Here is a 10,072-nt window from a genome sequence, read left to right as displayed (position 1 = left end):
TCCCCACCACCATCACAGATTTTCATATAGAAGAAGAGCTTTTCTTATTCCATGTAACTCCTGAAAGAACCAGCAGTCCCCAATAATGCACATGCCAAGGAGTATATGCATGCCAACATCTTCTTACATTAACATTTTCTGAATAAGGAGGCTAGAATTTCAGCTCATGTTAGCATCTTCATGAGAGACTAGACTGGTAATCACAATATCCTTGTGTATTGGAAGCTGTGACCAAAAAAAAAAAAAAGGATACGGTGAATGCTCATGTTAGCATCTTCATGAGAGACTAGACTGGTAATCACAATATCCTTGTGTATTGGAAGCTGTGACCAAAAAAAAAAAAAAGGTGATGCTGAATAAAGTGGAAATTGATGTCTAAAATTAGACTTAACATTGTATTTTAAAATATCATTTATTGTTATTCCAAAATACAAAGTTGTGGTCAGATTTCTATTATTTCAAATCACTGAAGAGCTCATCTTTTTCATTCCTACACAGAGTCAAAATCAACCAGAATCATGACCTGTAGGGGTGTTTCAGCTATTGTAGCAGTCAGTACTAATCACTGTAACTAAATTGGTCTTTCCATAATCAATCCCAATTGTGAAGTTACAAAGTTTAGTGACAGCTCAAGCTGCGGTCAAATGGTCCTGTGCATTAGATAAATATCAATGAGATGATATTATCAATAACAATTGTGATCTTGTTTTTCTATTACAATTCTCTTTTTATTGTATTAACAGGCTAAAATGTAGGTTGATTTTTTTTAAATTAGAAAATAATTTTTTTAAGTTTTAAGATTTTTCAAAAATTATGTTAAAAATGATGTCTTCCCTTCCTTCCCACTTCCCACAGAAAAAGAGAATAAATGTGTTAGCATCCATATCCACCACAATTATAATGCTGCTTACAGCTATGCCTTAGGCCCAGAGGAGAATGTGGGAAAAAGAAAGCAGTTTATTTGTAAGTGTGATGAAAGTGTTTTGGTGTTTCCTTTTCTATTCTACTCTTCTATTATTATTATTATTACTTCTGATTTCTCAATACTTAAATGTACCCAATATTGTGATTTTCTTGTTAGTAAATTATTATTTTCCCTCATAGTTTATAATATTTCACACAATGTTAACAGCATGCTCTTAACTGTTGTGAATCTATCTAAATACTTTTATGGGTATTTGTTCTTAATGTATTACATTTTATGTAATATAAATAATGTTTTCAAAGCCTTTCCAAATATCTATAGAAGTTAAGGAACTATAATTGAAGCATTGTTATATATCTAACACCAGGACATTGTGCTCTTTTTGTCTTCTCTGATGTCTTTTCTCTGATCAGCAGCCCTTAATATTCTCTTTGAGATAGAAAAAAAAGGGAGATTTGATAGATGTCAAAATTGAAGGGAAGAATGAGAACAAGGACATAGGTTTCCATCAGTATCAACTCCCAGTGAAAAAGAATGCATTTGGGAAATCTGTTTATACTTGTGCAATGAACATAACTGTTCTATAGTCATCTCGGCTCAATCTAAAAGTAACACATACACACACAAAAGAGACAAAACCATGCAGCACATTGTAAAAATAAGACAATTCAAATACAGATTTATAGTCCATAATAAAAAGATAATCTTAAAATTAAAATTTTGAAGTTACAGGAAAGATCATATACTTTTTTTTTCAGTTTTATAAATCACATAGCTAGTTAGTCAATGGGCTGGAGTCAGAACATAGGCCTTGAGAAAAACTTGTTGTGTGGTTTCCACTACAAGACACTTGTAAATATGCAAGCAGAACCCATTAAAGAAACAACCTCTGCCCAAAGAAAACACAGTTTTCCTCAAACAGTACTCCAGATTTCAGAAGAGAAAGCTTTTGAAATCTTGGTTACTATGGCGTATAGACTTCTGTCTTCATGAAGATAACAAAGTCATTGATTTGCCTTCCTTGTAAAATTGTATGAGAATAATAAGGCCACTCTACAACCAATGTCAAAGGAAAGTATGCTTTAGTTTGGTCTGTATCCACTCTGGATACAGAATCTGTCACTAGAGTGTGGTGCTCACTCTCCTCACTTCATCTGAGCTTGCCATGTTCCCTAAAGATGTACTTCAGATTATGCCAGTATTTCTTTAGTATTTTTGTTTTGGTCAATAATGTCAAATATCTTTGTTAACTAATACAATGAAAGGTCTTATTGTTCTTTAATATAATTTCACCTTATACAGTATTGGGAATAATATCATTTTTTCTCACCAGTGTATACTAAATTTTCATAAAAGATTATGGTGTTACATTTGACACTGTCACTGACTAAAAAAAATTAGCCAAGATATGGTCAGCTACCAGGAATAGTGTTATGCTGTGGTGAGATCTATTAGCTTTCCTTTCAACAATAATGTCTTAGACTTTGGTGGCTATCATTCAATGTTCTATATTCATTTGTAATTCATTAGTTCAGCAAATATTTATTGAGCATCTAATATAGTTTTCCTAAGCTTTGGGTGGAAAGATACAAAAATCACTACTGTCAAGTGTCTCATCATATATTTTAAGGCATATTTGTCCAGAATATACTTTGCTTAAATGATATTCTGGGTTAAAAGTGGAAATATATATTTTAACATTTAGTAGTCATCAATTTTATCTTTATAATTATATATGTCTACCCCCACAATCTACTCTTGCTTTGGAACTTAAAAAAATAATGTATTCGAATGGCTTAGTCTCCCTTAGGAATGCACTAAGTTACAATCGGTATTAACAGCCTTATCTGGTAACCAGTTCAAAAGCAGGGTTCAAACTCTTACAAGTTACACGAGTTGAGGTAGATGTATCAACTTTTCCAAGTTTTGTCCAATGTTTCCAACCCATAAGATTGTTTTAAAAGCATTTCACATGAAATAATGGCTTTGCAGAGTGGAAGTATGATAATAATATTATTAATAAATGATAATTAAAAAACCATGTCTAATCTAAGATTCACTGATCCTGCAATTTAATCTGAAGGAAATATAATGCAAGTTTGAGGTCAAGTACACACTGCTATCTTTCCTAGAATGTGGCTCTACATCCTAAAGTTTTTGAAGATTGGGGTACATGCTGTGCTAATATGTAGCCAGTACATACAGAAGCTGATAGTTTCTAAGTCAAATATCAGAATAAAATAAACTTGAATTGGAGTTCTATTCAGCATGAATTATATGTGCAGTGAAAAACTTAAGCCCGTATTCCAGTACAAATCTAGAGACATTTTAAAAATTAAAAAATACATTTTAAAATTACAACCTCTGCACACCAATGTTCTTTATGGTTATAGTGTTGATGAGCTATTTGTTTCAACACTAAAAAATCCATACAAAATTTGCAATATAAAAAATCAAGAATGATGTTGCAAAAATTGAAAAGGAGTACTGTGACACATTTAAAATCAGAGAAGATGAAAATTCCAGAACTTTTTAAAGTGAATATTTCTTTTTTCCAGAAGAAAAAAGATTTCATGAAAAAAAAAAGACATGCAATTATATAATACAGTTAGGGTTTCTTATCTAGAAAATACTACATATTGCCATATATTTAAAGGCAATATTTTTATTACTTTTTCTAAATTCGGTAATTTTAGAAATTTGTTTCACATTCACATTTTTTTATTAAAGTATTATTTCTTTTCACTTCTCTAATTTTTTTTTAAATTGTGGTAAAATACACATAACTTAAAAATTTACCACCATAGCCATTATGAAGTTTACAGTTCAGTAGTATTAAGTACATTCACACATTGTTGTGCAAAGTATCTCCAGAACTCTTTTCATCTTGCAAAACTGAAACTCTATTTAAAAAAAAGAAAAAAAGAAAAGAAAAGAAAAGAACAAGTTTTGGCCAGGATGTAGAGAAATGGGAACAATTGTCACCTGCTAGTGAGAATCTAAAATGGTGCAACCACTATGGAAAACAGTATGGGAGGTCCTTAATAAATTAAAAATATAATTATCATATGACCCAACAGTTCCACTTTGAGGTGTATAAACCCAAAATAATTTAAAGCTGGATCTCAAAGAGATATTTTTACACCTATGTCCATAGACTATTATTCATAATAGCCAAAATGTAGAAGAAATTTAAGCATTCATCCAATGATGAATGAATGAGTAAATAAAATGTGTTTTATATATATATATATATATATAGGAATATTATTATGCATTAAAAAGAATATTCTGATACATACTACAGCTTGGCTGAACCTTAAAAAGCATTATACAAAGTGAAATAAGCTAGTCACAAAAAGTAAATATTATATTCCACTTATATGAGTTACTTAGAGAAGTGAAATTAATAGGGACAGAAAGTAGAAGGGTGGTTGCCAGAAGCCTAGGCAAGGAGGCCAATGGAGAATTGTTGTTTAATGGGTATAGTGGTAGGAGAAATGGTTATAAGTGATGTGTACTCTCCACTATTAGCACCATAAAGATGTCACAACTTTACCAAATTATGAATGACTGAAGCAAGAACATACAGTGGAAAACTGATGTATTCATTCCCAAAGATAAGATTATTTCATGGATCTTAAAGTATTAAAATGTTTCTTTATCTTGGTATTATGTTAGAGATCTATAAAGAAGAACGACTCTGGGGGCTTCCCTTGTGGTGCACTGGTTAAGAATCCACCTGCCAATGGAGGAGATATGGGTTCGAGCTCTAGTCCAGGAAGATCCCACATGTCGCAAAGCAGCTAAGCCCATGAGCCACAACTACTGAAGCCTGCATGCCTAGAGCCCGTGCTCCACAACAAAAGAAGCCACCACAATCAGAAGCCTGTGCACCACAACGAAGAGTAGCCCCCACTCATCTCAACTAGAGAAAGCCCACACGTAGCAACAAAGACCCCACACAGCCAAAAATAAATAAATTTATTTTAAAAAAAAGAATAACTCTGATCTCAAATAGATGCATCCAAATTCAGTTCTGTCACTTGTTAGTACCCATATGAGTCCTGTAATTCTCATTTTTCACTACTTTATAGTGGAAGTAATACCTTTCTAGAATGGAGTTAAATACAACTATCTTTATTTACAGGAGACATAATCTTATGTATAAACTGAAGGACACACACAGGAAAAAATTAGAGCTAATAAACAAGTTCATTAGGGATGCAGGATACAAGATCAATACACAAAAATCTATTGTATTTCTATACATTATCAATAAACAATCAAAAAATGAAATCACAATTCAATTTACAGTGGCATCAAAAAATAAAATAAATAGGAATAAATTTAACACAAATGCAAAGGTTATAACCTGAAAACTTTAAGACATTGCTGAAAGAAATTACAGAAGACTTAAATAAATGGAAAGAAAACTCAGGTCCATGGATTACAAAACTTAATATTATTAAGATAGCAATATGCCCCAAATTGATCTATAAAGTTAATTCAATTTCTATCAAAATCTTAGCAAGCTTTTTTTGCAGAAATTGCCAAGCAGATCTAAAACTCATAGGGAAATGCAAAAGAATCTTTAAAAAGATAAAGGCTACTGAAAAAGAATGAAGTTGAAGGATTCACAATTCTCAATTTGAAAACTTACAATAAAGCTACAGTCATCAAGAATGTGTGGTAATGGGATAGGAGAGATAGATAGATAGATAGATAGATAGGTAGGTAGATAGATAAATTGATCAAATAGAACTGGGAGTTCAGAAATAAACTCTTATATTAATGGTCAGTTGAATTTTGACAAGAGTCCCAAGACAATTCAATCAGAAAGAATAGTCTTTTCAACAAACAGTGCTGGGACAATTGGTTATTCACATACAAATAAATAAAGTTGGACCCTTCCTCTTGACATACAAAAAAATGAGCTAAAAATGAATAATATATCTAAGCTAAAACTATAAAAGCTAAAACTATAAAAGTCTTAGAAGAAAATATAATAGTTAATTTTCAAGTTTGTGGGTTGGGCAAAATGTTCTTGGCTAACATTAAAAGCAAAAGGGACAAAACAAAAAGCAGATAAATTGGACTTAATCAAAATTATTTTTTTTCTGCTTCAAAGGATACCATCAACAAAGTTAAAAGAAACCTAGAAAAATGGAGAATATATTTATAAATAACTCATAAGAAACTTGCATTGATAATATAAATTATTCTTCTAAGTCAATAATAAGAAGACAGATAACCCAAGTCAAAAATAGATGAAGAATCTGAGTGGATATTTCTCCAAAAGATATACAAATGGCTAATAAGCATATAAAGTGCCGAACAGCATTAATTATTAGGTACTTGCAAATGAAAACCACTATGAGATACCACTTCACATCCACTGGGATTGATAAAATCAAAAAGAAAAATAATACAAAAATTGGCAAGGATATGAAGAAATTGGAAAACTCATAGACTTCTCATAGGAATGATGCAGCCACTTTGGAAAAAATGACTGCCAGTTCCTCAAAATTCAAACATACAGAAAATGTATAAAGAAGTCTTTGCACTCCTAGGTATATACCCAAGGGAAATAAAAACAAATTTGTGTACCAATGTACATAGCAGCCATTATTCATAATAGTCAAAAAGTGGTAACAGAACAAATGTTCATAGATTGATGAATGGATAAACAAAATGTGGTGTATGTATACAATGGGGTATTGGTGCTTAGTGACTTAGTTCAAAAGAGTGAAGTATGGAAAAAGGAAGAAAGAAAGAAATTTATTGTAGAAAAACCTGGAAAATACAGTCTTGGCCAACTGACCAAAGTAAACATCATCAGTGATAAGTAATATTGATAATATGTAACCTGTTACACTATGAGAAGTGTGTTTCACCTCTACAGTATTCTCACTGAAAACCTTAGCCTAACCATGAGAAAAATATACAATAAACCCAAATTGAGGAGCATTGTACAAACTGCCTGTTCAGTACTCAAAACTGTCAAGGTCATGAAAAACAGAAATTCTGAGAAACTGTTACAGCCAAGAGATGCTTAAGGAGACATGACAACTAAATGGAATGTGGTGCCCAGATGGAATACTGGAACAGAAAATTGTTAGGTAAGATGTAAGGAATCTGAAGAGAATACAGACTTTAGTTAATAAAAACGTATCAATATTGATTTATTGATGCAAACAAATTGACCATATTAATGTAAGATGTTAATAATATTAGAAATTGGGTATGCTGTGCTCAATGAAATCTCAATTTTTCTCTAAATCTATAAAGTTCTAAAAAAAAGTCTACTAAAAAATCTCATTCATAAGTAAAAAAAGTCATCAAATAATAAGTCCAACCAAAGATAAGCATGAAATGCTCACTTCAGCAGCACATATATTAAAATTTGAATGATACGGTGAAGATTAGCATGGCCCCTGTGCCAGCATGACATGCAAATTCGTGAAGCATTCCATATTTTTTGCAAGAGGGAGAATATATGGAGAGATATGTATATATGTATGTATATGTATACATATAGCTGATTCACTTTGTTATAAAGCAGAAACTAACACACCATTGTAAAGCAATTATACTACAATAAAGATGTTAAAAAAAAAAAGCATGAAGCTCATGGACAAAATTGTTTAAATTTAATGATGAATTTTCTACAATGCTTATAGATGAAAATATTTAATAAATTCGGGTCTCTCAAAATCATTCTACTAATTTAATGCAATCCAATAAATTTCAAGCAGTGTTTTTCACAAAATTTTAAAAGAATCTGCATAAAATGTACATGACATAGAGCCAATAATAGTCAAGACATTTTTAAGAACAAATATTATCTCTATTATATTTCAAGACAAAAGACAGAGCATTTCAAATATTGTGTAAGAGATAATTAGACCAATGAAACTGAATAAGGAAAACAGATGCAAATTCGCCCTCTATGAAAAGCTTGTGTATGACAGCAGAAGCATTATATATCAGTGGGAAAAAAGATGAAATATTCAATAAATGGTGCTTGTTTAATTGGAGGTCCATATGGAATGAGACTGAAACATAACTTTATCTCATACGATGTAAAATATAAATTCCAGATTTAATTTCAAAACAAAAGTGAGACAAGCAAAACACCTGGAAGAAATTAAGAAATCCATTAGAAATTAAGATATCCATAAGATTAAGATATCCATGAGATAAGATCCATAAGATATCCATAAGATATCCATAAGATTAATCCATAAGATTATGTGTGCTGAATGTAAAGGATTTTAAGGAAGGTAGATTAGCCTTTATTTGATCAACCCCATCACCAAAAATAAAGAAATGACAGTTAATTATATATGATTGAAGGCATCAGAGAGAACCAAAGTAGCCTTTAGCCATGTCCAAAAACATCCATATCCTGAAGAGAAGGGAAGTAAGTTATGTGAGACCAACATTTGGTGCTACCTTTTCTCTCAAGGCATTTGCAATCTACCAATGGCAAGATATGCATCTGAGAATCTGGGCAGCACCTGCAACCATCTCACAGAACTAGAGAAACAAGAATTAGAGTTCAGGATTCATCAAGGTAGAGGCTCTCTGGTAATGAGCCCTGGATTTAAGGTGGGTCTCCCAAAGGAGTAAAGACAAACCAGAAATAGATCACCCATACAGAAAAATAAAACCTGTCACTGACACACTTCACTTCTTGAATTTAATATGGATATTTACCTTTGCTTTAGCTATGAATGAGAAACCAACAGACTTTTGGCAACGCCATATGTCTAAAAGACAAAGAGTGGAGTTCAGACACCCAAAGAGGAAGACATTATAAATACCCTAGTTTTTCAGTTGAAACTAATAAAGGACTCAATAGAGAATTAAAGGAGAAGTGACAAAAAAAAGAGCAAATTATAACAGAAATGGATAATAGAAACCCACAGGGAATCCAGATATTGGAATATCAGTTACTTCCCTTTATAGTAACAGTAAAACATATGAAGTTAATTGAGAAGATACAGAATTTCAGCAAAGAAAAGGAATATATAAAGGGAATATAAGTAGAAATTTCAGATCTGAAAATATAAAAAAACTAAAATAAAGAATTCAATATAAGACTTTAATGGCAGATTAGCCACAGTGCTTTCTCTCCAAAAAAGAAATCAGATTAATGAGGTGGAAGATAGTTCTCTGATCCAGTTCCAAATACAGAGAGAGATGGGAGGAAAAAGGATGGAAAATACACCAAAGTACTTAAGAGACAAAGGGTATATATTAAAAATACTTAACATAACCTGTAAATAGAGTCTCAGAAGGAAAGGGCAAAGAAAAGAGTACATAAACAATATTTGAAGGAAAAAAAGCAGATAATTTTCCAAACTGATCAAATACACAATAGAAATAAAATAAATAATCAAAGACAAATAAATAAGATCATAAAAGCAGGAAGGAAGAAAAAAATGGACCAGCTAGCTAGAATAAAAACAATAGAACTGACAGCTGACTTTTCTATAAAAATTATGGAAGCAGAAGATTTTACAGCTGAATTTTTTTTAAGTGAAAAAAATGCACTAACATAGAAATCTACTCACAGAGAAAATGTGCTTCAAAAATATAGGTAGGGACTTCCCTGGTGGTCCAGTGGTAAAGAATCTGCCTTACAATGCAGGGGACGTGGGTTCAATCCCTAGCCAGGAACTAAGATCCCACATGCCATGGCACAACTAAGTCTACATGCCACAACTACTGAACTCGTATACCTCAACTAGAGCTTGCATGCTACAAACTACAGAGCCCATGTGCCCTGGAGCCTGCACACCACAGCTATAGAATAGAAAACCCACATGCCACAACTAGAGAGAAACCCACGCACAACAATGAAGAGCCCATGCACTGCAGCAAAAGATCCTGCATGCCTCAATGAAGATCCCAAGCACAACTAAGACCTGATGCAGCCAAAAATAAGTTAAATAAATAAATAATAAATAAATCTTAAAAAAGAAAAGAAGGTATATTTTCATTATATACTTTTTCAGATATATAAAAATTAGGAAAATGTATCACTTTGGATATATATTAATGAAAATACTTAGGGAATACTTAAGACAGAGGGAAAATGATCTAATATAAGTCTGGAAATTCAGAAAAGAATAAAGG

At 31.9% G+C, this 10,072-nt stretch overlaps 1 non-coding gene across 1 annotated transcript; it reads left to right on the top strand.

Moving 5' to 3' along the window:
* Positions 1-7,300: 7,300 nt before the first annotated feature.
* Positions 7,301-7,407, top strand: LOC112390800 (U6 spliceosomal RNA). Its single transcript, XR_003001337.1, has one exon. It is a non-coding gene; the product is annotated as a U6 spliceosomal RNA (small nuclear RNA).
* The last annotated feature ends 2,665 nt before the right edge of the window (positions 7,408-10,072 follow it).

This window comes from Neophocaena asiaeorientalis, unplaced genomic scaffold, assembly GCF_003031525.2.
Source record: "Neophocaena asiaeorientalis asiaeorientalis breed wild unplaced genomic scaffold, Neophocaena_asiaeorientalis_V1.1 scaffold371, whole genome shotgun sequence".
In the NCBI taxonomy this organism is placed as follows: Eukaryota; Metazoa; Chordata; class Mammalia; order Artiodactyla; family Phocoenidae; genus Neophocaena; species Neophocaena asiaeorientalis.
Note: the sequence above shows the minus strand (reverse complement) of the source record. Positions and strands in the feature narration are given on the sequence as shown.